The sequence below is a fragment of the Meriones unguiculatus genome, chromosome 3 (genome assembly GCF_030254825.1).
Source record: "Meriones unguiculatus strain TT.TT164.6M chromosome 3, Bangor_MerUng_6.1, whole genome shotgun sequence".
Classification (NCBI taxonomy): Eukaryota; Metazoa; Chordata; class Mammalia; order Rodentia; family Muridae; genus Meriones; species Meriones unguiculatus.
Genome location: NC_083351.1, coordinates 100,560,665 through 100,575,014, shown reverse-complemented (window position 1 = coordinate 100,575,014; position 14,350 = coordinate 100,560,665). Strand labels below are relative to the sequence as shown.

General features: G+C 38.5%; 1 protein-coding gene and 1 pseudogene across 3 annotated transcripts in view; both read left to right on the top strand.

The window, feature by feature from the left end:
- The window catches only part of Ctnnd2 (catenin delta 2), an 896,229-nt gene that overhangs the window by 111,233 nt on the left and 770,646 nt on the right, over positions 1–14,350 (top strand). The window contains exon 1 of one of the 3 annotated variants that reach the window (XM_060380400.1): positions 2,813–2,945. The exons of the other annotated variants lie outside the window; for them this stretch is intronic. The gene's annotated coding sequence lies outside the window, so the exon portion shown is untranslated. Of the gene's footprint in view, positions 1–2,812; positions 2,946–14,350 lie in introns of those variants that run through there. 3 annotated transcript variants of the gene reach the window in all.
- Positions 1,456–2,870, top strand: LOC132653120 (cytochrome c oxidase subunit NDUFA4-like; annotated as a pseudogene).

Here is a 14,350-nt window from a genome sequence, read left to right as displayed (position 1 = left end):
AAACACGAGACTCTGAAACATTAGATCATTTCCTGAACACAGAGGTGATAGCAGAGGAGGACCACTGAAGTTCTGATCTGAGAGTGAAGGTCAGAGACCAGGAGCCAAGGACTGCTGGAGGCCTATATAAGATGGAAGGGATGAGAAGCCAGGGTCTTGACCAGAGTGTCCAGTCATAAGGAATATGTCAGGAAACGCTGCCACTTGGGTTGGGCTTATGACCTGAAGAACTATTGAACATTGATTTTGGCATTGTCACCTTGTCTATGCTAATTTTTCCTACCAACAACAGAACACACCTTGACTTACACAGCAGAGTTAAATCTTCCATGTGGAATATTTCATCCTAAAAAAAAGAAATATTTGGATTGTAAGGCAGTGTGCTCTTGTTGTCTTCCTCCTCAGTTGTTCTGTGCCATCAGACGCCCTGTGGCCAGACCATGGAGCAAGGCTGTTCTTCCTTCTGTTCTTTCCACTTTTTCTTGTCCTCTTTCTATTTATACTTCTCTATGAAGAGGTTACTGTAGCTATTTCTAAACTGCTGTCCTCTGCCCTATAACGTTTTTTCTTCAAATGATGAAGTTTCCTTCAAAGCACACAGAGGCTTGCTCCCAACCTTTCATTCCTTTCCTGTATCTTGTTTTCCTCATCTGTTGAATGAGCTGCTCCTCTTCTTATCTCAGCACACAGGTGAAGTGTCAGTCCCTTTTAGGTCATTCCTGGCCTTCTGAAAACGGTAATAACCCTCATATGTTATTTGCTTCTTATAGTTTCACTTTTCCATCAACAACCATTTTCTAAAATACTCACTGGGGAATGGAGAGTTGGCTTCGTGGTTAAGAGCACATGGTTAACATCTATATGGCAGCTCATAATCATCTGTAACTCCAGTCCTGGAGGATCTCGTGCCCTCTTTTGACCTTTGCATATATAGTGCACATAAATAAATTCAGGTAAAATACTCATACACATAAAAAATATCAAAATAATCTAACAAGTTAAAAATACTCACTGGAAATTTCAGAGATAAATATGAAAGTGTCGAGTAACTTTTATGTATATTGTTAATAATTGCCCTATCTCATTATTGCTGTGAACTTTTTGCTGTGCCTAATTTATAAATTTTTACCACAGGTATGCATGTATAAGTGAAAATAGTGTTAGTAGAGTTTGGTACTATCCACAGTTTCACCATCTGGCCTTGGAATGTATCATCTGTGGATAACAGGATTGTAGATGGATAGATACAGGTATACCTGTCATTCCCTGTGCCTACTTCCTCCCATTGGTGGGCATTAAAGTTGACAGCTGAATTCACAACACCTAGGATGGTATCTTGCACAATATGATCATGCAAATTTTGTTTCAAAATTCAGTGACTTAATAAGTTTTTATAATCCCTGAAGAGTATTGTATTTCTTTTTTCTAAATTTCATAAGGTTGTGATAAGGAGAAAATGGCATAGAAGGAAATATGAGATTAATAAGCATGAGCACAGTGTTGTTTGTGAGTGGATATTATTGCATTAATTTTCCATGGGGATAATAACATGAGTTATTGAATCAAACCTAGTAATCATTACTACAAGTGTTTGAACCATTATGAATACAAGAAGTCATCCAAGTGGATGAAATTCCTACTTGTAAAGAAGCAGACTATAAAAAAAAAAAAAAGAAGAAGCAGACTATAGTAAATGGAGAAAACATATTCTTCAGGTTCCTAAAAATTTATTCCACCACCCATAATTCACTTGTGGGAGAATAGATGGTATAAAGTCTAATTTGGTCAATGGCTACTGTTGATAGTTCTTGTTCCCTACTGATTGGAAGTTCTCATCTTTCAGTTCTATTAAAAAGTGGTTCTTGTGGACAAAGATGTTGAAGTATGCTTTCAAATTTTAAATTAATTCTAAGTACTTAATATTACAAACAGAGATTAGTCCACAGACAGCAAAGCAATCCAAAGAGAGAAATATAAAGACACACAGCAAGACTCTGTGCTCTGGCCAGCTACTCATTGATCTAAGACTGCACTGATCTCTAACTGGGTGTAACATCTGCGCCCACTGTCCAGCATCTGATTACACAGCGTCTTTCTCAGTAACAATCCTTTCTCAGGTTCACAATTGGATTCTTTTTCTAAGATTAGCTCAGTTTTTAAATTTTCAACAAAGCAAAAGATAAAATATGTATATCCATAAAGCTTGGGAACTTCACTTGCTACATTCTCATCTTTGGGAAAGACAATAACATGAGAAACTGGCTTGTGAATAATGGATGATAGCTTTAGTGCTTGGAGTGATTCAGGAGAAATACTGCCTGCTGTATGGTGGCATGGAGCGGTTGGATGAGCATATTTACTGTGGGCCAGCAAAGGTACAGAGAACAAAAAGCAAGCATGGAACCTTATAAAAGTGCTTAGCAGTTAAATGTGAAATAACTGTGCCATGTGCACAGGAGTTCAGTTGAGACTGATACTGTTTCTCCAAAAATGTCCTCATGATAAAACAAAAACAAAAACAAAAACAAAACAAAACAAAAAAAACTAGGAATAGGCAGAAGCAGGTCAGTGTATCTCCTCATCTTGCTCTCCTGTCTCTGTGGAAGTGGGCCTCTGCCACAGACATGCTCTGCCAGATGCTCCAGCAAGCCAAGAAGCATGCCAGCCTGATCCCTCTCTTCGTGTTTATTGGAGCAGAAGGTACTGAAGCAGCACTGTATGTGTTGTACTTGGTGTTGAATCCAGATGTCAGCTGGGACAGGAAGAATAACCTGGAGCCTTGAAACAAACTGGGTCCCAGTGAGCAATACAAGTTCTACTCAGTGAATATTGACTGCATCAAATTGAAGAAAGAAGGCCCCAACTTCTGAACCATGAAGTTCGCCATGAAGCTGCTTACAGTGAAGGTCTTTCAGAAGCCATCTGCACAGGCTTCCACTTAGCTAGTAAGTACTTGTCCTCTCAATGCGTGAAATCATGGTGATTTTTTTTTTTAGTTTATTACGCTGATGAATAAGTCTCTGAAACTTGAAAAAAAATCTAAGAATCCCATTAGAAATGAGCATTTATAAGAAACTGTTTCTATGGACACATAAAATCAATAGTATTGGCTGATCCGTTGACTACAGTCCAAGTTTATTGGGGTGTCATTTTAAAGCATGGTGACCTGGGTGGCTTACAATATCAGAGAGTTCCTTACTATTTTAGAGGCCAAAAGTTTTAGGTTTGGATAATCCAGGCTGGGCTTCTTTGAAGCTGCTTGGGGATCTGATTCAGCCCTGGATCTTAGGTTTCTAGCCTGGTGGAGACAGAGTTCCGAAGCGCCAGTGAACTTATGCCTGCATGCTTATCTGTGTCCAACAGTTATATAATATTGATGGTTCACAATATCCAGTGTGAATATTTCTTAAATAATTTCATATATAAAAGCTCCATTTCCAATACAATCACATCCTGTTTAATTGAGGGTTAGGATGTTAACATAGGAATTTAAGGATGAGGCCAGTTTAACAAGACCAATAGAGTATGGAAAACTAAGAAAAGAGTCAAGGATGAGTGACACTTTTTAGAATGAGCAATTAGAAGAATAGATGAAATACTTACTGGAAAGAGAAACCTGGGAAGATCAAATTGTCCGAAGCTGGGCTTTAGGAAGATTGACTTTAAATGGCTCATGTGAAGTATTTTATGTCTATACTGTGAACCAGAGTATCACAAGCCCACCAAATGATAAACCATAAAAAATTATTTTGTTAAAAAATATTAAGAACTCAATATCTTTCTGTGGGGAAAATTACAGGACTGATTTTGGTGACCTAAACTTATACTGTCATGTGTCGCTAATAAAGCATGGTGTGCAATTCTTGTTTGGCAAATGTGAGTTTTTTACTCCTTCATAAATATAGCTTATGTATTTATCCATGAGTTGATTTACCATTTCAAGCTTTTTTGGCAAGGTTGTGTTGGCTATGAATGGTATCTGGCAGACAAGCTTCCTTTAGGGGATGAGGAAATGAAAGGAGAATAGAAGCCTTGTAAGCTGCTAGAATATTTTTCTTTTCAACAGGACATTGCTGTTTTATTGGTAGAAGTAACCATGGAATTTGATAATGAAAAAGAAAGAATACACAAAATTCTAGGCAACAAGAAGTGAGAATTTTTAAAAAGCTCTGTCTAGTATAAATAATATCTTGACTACACAATTCACTGGCCATGATAAGCTTTCTTTAAGACCCCTGATGTAACTGCATTTGATTGTCTGCAGTTTTTCACACCTACACAAAAAGATACAGGGAAAGGAGTGTTCGAGATGTTTCCTGTCTCTTACACCAGGAGACCCTGGGGTCACTGTACCCATATGTTCTCTCATTTCATTGGTACTTTTGAATTACTTGAAAATCAAAAACTCAATATAACACTGAGCGTTAATTTTCATAGTTAAAACCTGGGCTGCAGTGTTTATTAGCAATGAATTTTAATAGACATAGTCAAACTTTTAAAATATGAGTGAATATATTTTAAAGAAAGTGGGATCCTGGTGTCTAAATCAGCATTGCCTAACAGTTTATAAGTGTAGAACATTGCCATAATTATTATCCGTCCTTCCTGACTATGTAATTAGAGCATTGAGTTTGGCAGGAGTTCCCTCATTTAAATTGATTATCATCTGAGAATAAAAACTTCGAGACTGCATGGTCTGGTGAAGAGAAAGGAGAATTGATGGGGAGAAATTCTGGTTTCATTCCCAGATTTAGAATAGCTCTGTCATATGACTTGGACAGCAAGTCAATTAATTCTATTTGTGGAGTGTTAAATGCAGCTACCCCCTTCCTTGGCATGGAATCTATGTTGCTGATCCTGTTTGACCAGAGGGAATGCAGTGTGGCTTCTCTTAGCTTTCCTAGTGAATCTAATCAGTATACACTAGCTGACTTTTCCCTACTCATCAATCAGAAAATGAGGGTGGACAAGTAATACTCCAAAGAGTAAGAACAGTGCAATACAAGAGTAAGTTTGGGTTTCAAGATTCAACAGTGATAGACTGAGAGGACAAAAAGGAAGTACAAGGTGAGGATGAGTTCCCATGACCAAGATATCTTTCAGGAGTGACTTTTCGTTGATACAGGAGAGATCATGCTGGTGTCTTTATTCCGCATGGAGTTAGGTGTTATTTTATTCTTTGGCTTTAGGTTTAGGCATGTGGAGTTAGGCATATCATTATTCAATGGCATCATTTTCCAAACACATTAATGAATCTCTTTAGCAATCAGAAAAAAAAAAAAAAAGCATTGCTGAGGGAACTGAAAACCCTCGGATACAATGGTAGTAAGTTCATCCCACTTAGGCATTGTGCCTCAAGTGGCTGTGCTTTTTGTTCCCTTCCAGCCATTCCTTTACATTTTCTCTGGCTTGCATGCAGCTCAGAACATGCTCATGGTTTTGTCCCAGTAGAGATAATATTTGACTTACTATCAACATTTTCTTGTTGCTAGTGGCATACCATCTGGCTCTTTGTTTACTTCATTGACATCATGAATCTCCATCTCCTCTCCTGGCTCTGAGCCATAGCACCACCTTCCCTGGGGCTCCTTGAACAAAGCTATACTAGTCGGCATTTCAGAATGGCAGAAGTGTCTTACCTCGGGCTTCTGGAGACTGAAGGTTTGAGATCAGGGTATTGGCATGGCAGTGGTTCCTCTAGAGTCTGTAAAGAAGGGTTCTTTCATGACTTCCCTGCCATTAACAGCCCCTTCATTAGTAGATTTTTTCTTGTCATCCTGTAGCATTTGTATGTATGCTACTATTCTTTGAACGCTTTAACCATGTTGGATGGGGCTCATTCTAATCCAGCATGATCCCGTTTTAGCCAGTTGCATGTGCGGGGGAAAAAAAAACCCTATTTCCAAATAATGCTATGTGTGAGGATATTGTGGAGTTAGGCAGACCTCTTCTTCTTGTGGAATGAAGGCCAACTCTGCACTCTTGCCTTCCTAGGGCTCTAACTCTATTTTCTGTATTGCAAGATTATCCCACTGTCTACATCTGACTCATGATACCAGTTTTTATCTCATAAGAATGCCAGTAGCCACCTAAATGAACATCAGTACAAAGTCCCAACTTATTTCTAATATCAGAGATCAGACCTCTACTCTTGCCTGATGCATCCAAAACAAAAAGGGGGAACTGTAGAGAGCTGCGTAATGCCGCACCTGAAAGATGGAGCTGGTTTCCGCCTTCCACCTTCCTGATGGTGAGTGCTCTCTGTCACAAACAACTCCACATTTGGCTAAGGCTGAGGATCTGGCTTGCTTCCATGTATGTGGACCTATCTGCATTGCCCACGTGGCATGCTGAGGTTGGCTACCCAGAGGCTATTTAAAGTGGGCTGGCTTTACCCAGGGTCAGATGATTGTTCAAGGTTCCTGAATAAACTCCTTTGAAAAAAAAAAAGAAAATTTGAACACAGGGAACTTCCCAGAGACTCATACTCCAACCAAGGACCATTCATGGAGATAACCTAGAACCCCTGCACAGATGTAGCCCATGGCAGTTCAGTGTCCAAATGGGTTACATAGTAGTGGGAAGAGGGACTGCCTCTGACATAATCTGATTGGCCTGCTCTTTGATCACCTCCCCCTGAGGGGGGAGCAGCCTTACCAGGCCACAGAAGATGACAATGCAGCCACTTCTAATGAGAACTGATAGTCTAAGATCAGAAAGAAGGAGAGGAGAACCTCCCCTATCAGTGGACTTGGGGAGGGGCATGCATGCAGAAAGGGGAGGAAGGGTGGGACTGGGAGGGGAGGAGGGAGGGGCTTATGGGGGATACAAAATGAATAAAGTGTAATTAATAATAATAATAATAAAAGAAAAAAAAGAATGCCAGTAGCCTTTCTTATAGGCATATCATTATTGTTGTTGTAACTAACTGAATGAAACATGTTCACCTCTTAATAAATACCTCTTAAAAGATCCAGGAATCAAAAGAATAAAAAGTGTATGAAGAAGCACACTGAGGCCAATTTTCAAGGGAATGTTTTCTCAAGCAAGCAGAATAAGGACTTTTATTGGGTGAACTAGCGACCAGTGCATTCTCATGCAGTATAAAACCCTCAACATATGTAACAGTCAATACATAATGCTTAGTTCAGTATAGCTCTTCATACAGTAAGTATTCAAAAGAAATAGACTAGTGAGGCAGGCCTGTAACCCCATATACTTGTGACGCTGATACAAGAAGATTAGAAGTTCAAGGCTGACTGGCCTCTACAGTAACTTCAAACATAGCTTAGTCAAATCATAGAGACTTGTCTCAAAAAAGAAAAAAAAAGTGAAAATACACATGGACATAGTTCATTGGTAGAGTACTTACTTAGCACACAAGGGTGCTACATTAAGTCTCCAGTACTGTGGATCAGGGAAGTATGAAAAGCCTTACACAGAGAGTTTAGTATTACAGTGATCAGAATTTACCTCTAAATCACATAAGTCGTGGCACAGTTCACTTCAGATTATTTGTAGGTTTTAAGGCCTCCATAGGGTCCCCAGCATCTTTTTTTTGCAAGCTTAGATGATGGTGTTTGAAGGGAGCAGCCTAGCAGCTGCTTATATTGTGTATCTCCTGTGTAAGCACTGTGTTTCACATACAGACCAAAACCAACAGAGAAGAAAATATTTATGTCCCATTCATCAAGAAAAAAACTATCACTCCCATTACTTATAGAAATGGTCTGTGAACTTTCCGCAGCCACCACACAGCATAGAGATGAGCTGTCAAGGGGATGAGCCGTCATACACACTTTACAGAGATGGAGAATATGAAGGAGGGCCTCAGTTCAGACAGTAACTGGTCTGTTCAGAACCAAACCGAAGGGTCAGACTTACTCTACATCTTAAGAACATTACAACTCATGTGGAGGCACCTGAAGTAGAACAAACTGATCGTGCATAACCACATAGGCAGGACGAAGTAACTGGGAAGAACAAAGTTTTGGGGGGATGGGAGTTAAAGGAATGACAAACCAATGAAATGATATAACGCTAACTGAGTAAGCCAAGAATATTGCCTTAGAGAATTTCATTTTTATTATCATTTTAAGTGCAGGACTCTAATGAATGGAGAATAAATAATAGCTAGAACCAGAGATGCATCTCGTTATCTTCATTAGAACAAAACTCAGAACAAAGTCTAAGTGTTCAAGCTAATCATAGGAAGGTGAGCCTGATTTCAGAAAGTCAAAGATGGCTCAATTTTTGAAAACTAATGAATTAAACTTACAATAGTCATGAGAAGGACAAACCTTTATTTTCTTCCCAAATCATATCAAAATGCATTTGAGAAACTTTTTAATTCATAATTGTGATTTTAAAATAATTATATTACCAGAAAAACACAGGGAGAAATATTTAACTTGTTAAATATTGTTAAGGCAGACCAATACAAATGTTCAATAGTGAAATATTAGAAATATTCCTAATGGCATTGCATAGTTAGTAACATTCACGATTGAGACACTTACTGATCCTTAACATCAGAAGTAAAGGAATGGAGAAATGTGAGGCAGGCCATACACCCAAGAAACCTAGAGGAATAACCGGCAGGTTACTCAAACTAATACATGAGTGCATTTAAATACCCAGACATAAAGACATAAAGACAGAGATTTTTACATAGCAGTCATAACTGGAAAATATAAAATGTAATATTTGCAAAAATGAGTAAAATGGTAAGAAACAGGTAAAATCCAAACATAATTATGGAAAATACTCTAAGAGAAAATTATAAAATTTTATTGGAGTTCATAAAAGAAACAAGAATAAACTTGGGCTATAACTGCTTTATGAATTGGAAGGCTTAGTACACAAGTCTTAGCTAAAAGGATTAATCTTAATCAACAAATGTATTAGTCAGAATGCCCAAGTATTTCAAGAGTTGCAGGAAAGACTCAAATATTACACACCCATGAACATGAACAAAGTTAATCTAAAACAATTTCAAAATTAATAGTGATTCTCATTGGGTAGAATATGCCAGTATTGCTGGTTTTCTTTTTTTTTCTTTTTTTTTATTTTTTATTTTTATCAGTTACATTTATTAACTCTGTATCCCAGCCGTGTCCCGATCCCTCATTCCCTCCCAGTCCCTCCCTCCCTCCCTCATCTCCACTGTGCCCCTTTCCAAGTCCACTGATAGGGGGGACCTCCTCCCCATTCATCTGATCCTGTTTTATCAGGTATCTTCAGGACTGGCTGCAAAGCCCTCCTCTGTGTCCTAACAGGACTGCTCCTCCCTTCGGGGGTGGGGAGACCAAAGAGCCAGTCATTGAGTTCCTGCTAGAAATAGTCCCTGTTCCCCTCACTTTGGGAAACCAATTGGTTACTGAGCTACCACAGGCTACATCTGAGTGGAGGTTCTAGGTTATATCCATACATGGTCCTTGGTTGAATGTCAGTCTCAGAAAAGACCCTGGTTTTCAATTGTGATGTTATTGTATTAAGTCTCAACACTATAATGCATCATATCACGTATCATATAGTTAAAACAACAATAGATGCATGTGTCTGAGGGAGAGTTCCTTCTGTGGGGGCAAGGGAGGATATTTGTAATCAGTGCCAACCTCACAATATTGGGCCAGTAAGTATCTGTCTGGAGAAGCTAGGCAAGATTGGACTTTTCATTTCACACCATAAACATGAATTCCAGGTTGCTTAGACCTGGAATTCAATGTTTTCAAGTTATGAAATATTTAGTAAGGTTACTGTAATTTGGTCTATATGCAAGGTGATGGCCTCATCCCTTCCTCAGATTTTAGTGAAGAACTGAACTTCCTCTACACTGTGGTGAGTAGGAACTTAGTGAATTAATTAAAGTACAATGTATAGGAGACTACTAGCCAGACAGGGAAAGTCTGGAATCTTTAATATCAACATCTCTCTATATTCTATCAATCATCAAGCTATCTATCAATTTATGTACCATCTATCTGAATGTCTGTGTTTCTACCTATATAACTACAAATATCTGGGGTCTGAAATATATCTGTATTTGTGTAGCTATATGTATCTATGCATATAATTTATAGTGTATGAATATACTTAATTGACTTACTTTTGAAATCCTCTAAAGACATTGAAATAACTTTTGATAAAGAATATTTTTGGGAGGTTAAGTACTATCTTTCCATAAATAGGAACCTCAAAGGACAATATTCCACACATAAGTAACTACTGTATACTTGGAAATCAGTCTTCTATTGGGCTCTGTGCACACTCATACTCATTTTCTTCCACTTCCAAGTAAAGACATTTAAACATGTTGTCAACAGGAATACAGTTATCCTCAGCCCCCTCCCAAAGCAAAGTGTCATATTTCACTTTTCTTATTGGAAGTTCAAGACTGTCTATATGAAATAACCTTCCTTGTAGCAATTCTTCAGCCTAGAGTCTATATGACCAATGCATGTTCTACTCGCAGGCAACACACATACCATGTCTGTATTAAGGGCTAAAAGTCAGTCCAATTATTTCTAATATAATTAATAAAATATGCTAAATATCATTACAGTAACTGTTCTTAATTCAAAACTACAGATGCTCAAAGGGTCTACTGAGAAAGGTAAATATGCTAAATGTCTCAGGACTAGAGCGTCTGATAACACACAGGGAATCAGGTCTGTCTGCAGACCCTGGCTCATGGTAAGGCTACTTGTGTGGCATGTAACCAGTTCCTCAGGAAAGTGATTAAAATGTGGTAAGTAAATCACAAGTTATAGCTACTGCTATGGCTGCTTTTGTTTACCTATAATTTATGTTCATTTTTTTTAACTTTTGCTGAGTTTATAATGTTCTTGGAGACATTTAGAATGTCTTAATTGTACACAGATGGTTCAATCTCTGTGTATGGTTGTAGAACAATTATGCTTAGCTCCATTTGACTAGAGCATTGTTTAATGACACTGTTTTAACAGCTTCTGCTGTGTTCACACCATCCAGAGGTTGTTGTAAGAACACCATTGTTCAAATTGGGAAGAATTACAGAGGTTAATAAATTTTGTTCTTCTGTAACATTTCAGAGTTTTAATAACTTACTCACTGGTGAATGGCCCGGAAGTCTTATGGGATGATCAGGATATCATTTCCACAGATCTCAAATATCTGCTGAAGTCCAGCTATGGGAGAAAATAAGTTGTAGTTTGTCACTTGGATAATGTCACTTTATTGTCTACGTAATTGAATCTTTGTGGACATTAGGCAGTTACTTTGTCTGTTGCTGTGATAAAAATATTCTGACATAAGCTGTGTCAGTGATCAAGGCTTTATCCTTCCTCAATGTTTAAGGGGACAACCCTGCATGATGGGAGAAGGGACTTAACAGTGGAAGGAGCTTGCAGCAGCTGCTCACATCGCTTCCACAGTCAGGTAACAGAGAGTGAGGAATCATTGCTACTCTGGCTTTTTCTATCCTGTGTAGTTCTGAATCCAAACTGAGGAAATGGTGCTGAACACTTTTGGAATAGGTCTTTCCACCCTAGTTAACCCAATCAACATAATCCCTTACTGGCATGCCCAGAGGCTAAATAGTCCCTCATAGATATTCTTGCGGACTTGCTACCTAACTAATTCAAGATTCTGACAATCTGAACATCAACACTGTCACATTTAGTATGCCTTCCTCAGATATTTTAATGCTCTTATTTCTTCCTGAAACTCTATTTGACTGTTAGGTAAAAATGTTGTCACTTAGTATAATAAAATTAAAATGCTGTTACCCTAAAAACTACCCAGGACTCATGAGTTAAATTAGTGTAACTGCAGGACTTTCAGATTTGCTAAAGTAAATCCATAAGTTATTCAGTGAAAAATGCTGAATCTGAAGGAAAAGGATCCTGGGGAGGAGTTGCCTTTCCTTTTCGTTTTTTTCTTTCCTTTTCTTTGCTTTCCCTTTCTTTTCTTCTTTCTCTTTTCTTCTCTCTTCTCCTTCATCTTATTTTTCTTCTCTCTTTTTTAAAAACTTCAGATCCTTTTGACCAAAATAAGTTATAAATCTGATGATCCTTGAATGGTTACAGATTTTTCCTTCCATCTAAAGTGAGAGCCTTTTCTCTGTGTTGCTTGTATACTTTTTAATATTAGAAAAAAACCTGAATAATCACCATCAATTAAGTTTTCTGACATCTCTCTGGAAAACCAGTGGCACTTAGCTTTCTGGGTTAGGTACTGAGGGATTTCAGGTGGAATGCTTTATTTATAACCACCTCAATGATTTATCTGACAGAAACAATTGTAAGAAGCTGCCTCTCCTTAAAAACTGTTAATAAATTAATAGCTAGCTGAAAGAAATCTCCAAAAACTATGTGAATTGAAGAATTCCCTTTTCACAGGGCCATCCTCCACTTTGTTTTTCTAAAATGGAATTGCAACAGCTATAGGCGTGTACTGTGATTACTGTGAGAGACTATATATATATATATATATATATATATATATATATATCCGGTCCTTATTAGAAGAGATCCAGTTCTATAAGCTGTGTCTGTGGAGGGAGTGGACTGGCTAGGCATCCACAGCTCAGCCTAAGTGTTATCCCATCACACACACACGTACACACACTCAGAAAGACAAGAGAAAAAAAATTAAAATTCATTTACCTTATAATTAGTCAACAATTTTTTTCTCTTTTTGATAGAAGCATTTTAAATTTATTCTGAATATTCTTAAATTTTTACATTTACATGTAAATTTCAAAACTCACATTGCCCATTTCTACATTCACACAAAGAAACATTCTGGAGTTTAGATCAATTTGGAATTTTTTTTTTAATTTTAATTTTTATTATTAGTTACATTTTATTAACTCTTGTTTCCCAGCTATATCCCACTCCCTCATTCCCTCCCAATCCCACCCTTCCTCCCTCATCTCCTCCCTGCCCCTTTCCAAGTCCACTGATTGGGGAGGACCTCCTCCCCTTTCATCTGACCCTGTTTTATCAGGTATCTTCAGGATTGGCTGCAAAGTCTTCCTCTGTGACCTAGCAGGACTGCTCCTCCCTTGGGGGGGTGGGGAGGTCAAAGAGCCTGCCATTGAATTCCTGTCAGAGATAGTCCCTGTTCCCCTTACTATGGGAAACCAATTGGTTACAGAGCTACCATGGGCTACATCCGAGCAGAGGGTCTAGGTTATATCCATACATGGTCCTTGGTGGAGTGTCAGCCTCAGAAAAGACCCTGTGCCCAGATATATTTGGTCCTTGTGGAGCTCCTATAATTTGTATTAATCCTTCTAATACATGAATATGATGTATCTGTGATATATCTCTTTACTTATTTAAATCTTGTTTATATTGTTCCCATGTTGCTATATATGTTAACTTTTAAAGGTCAGTTATTCTTTTTTGTATTTTATATTTTCATTTTTATTAATTATAGTTTATTAAGTTTGTAACCCCCCTGTATCTTCCTCCCTCCTCCCCTCTCAATCCTTCCCCCTTCTCCACCCATGCCCCTCCCTAAGTCCACTGATAGGGGAGGTCTTCCTCTCTTTACTTCTGATCCTAGTCTATCAGGTCTCATCAGAATTGGATGCATTGTCTTCTTCTGTGGCCTGGTAAGGCTGCTCCCCCCTTAGGGGGAGGTGACCAAAGAGCAGGCCAACCAGTTCATGTCAGAGACAGTCTCTGTTCCCATTACTATGGAACCTACTTGGACACTGAGCTACCATGAGCTACATCTGTACAGGGGTTCTAGGTTATCTCTATGTATGGTCCTTGGCTGGAGTATCAGTTTCAGAAAAGACCCCTGTGCCCAGATTTTTTGGTTCTGTTGCTCTCCTTGTGGAGCTCCTGTCCTCTCCATGTCTTACTATCTCCCCCTTCTTTCATAAGATTCTGCCCAAAGTTTGGCTATGAATCTCAGCATCTGCCTTAATACTCTGCAGGGTAGAGCCTTTCAGAGGCCCTCTGTGGTAGGCTCCTGTCCTGTTCCCTGTTTTCTCCCTCCTCTGATGTCCATCCTCTTTGCCTTTCTGAATGAGGATTGAGCATCTTAGCCAGAGTACTCCTTCTTGATTAGTTTCTTTAGGTGTACAGATTTTAGTATGCTTATCTTATATTATACATCTAATATCCACTTATGAGTGAGTATATACCCTGTGTGTTTTTCTGCTTCTGGGATACCTCACTCAGGATGACAATTCTTCTACTAGACATCCCAGGCTAATAAAAAGCCAAGTTCCAAGAATGGGTTTCCTTTGAGTTGTTGACCTTTGTGGTCTCATAGTTACTGTTATTTGTTACTCTCCAGAACTTGATGGTAAGACCCTTTTGCTTAAGACTCCATGTGCTTGAATCGTAGA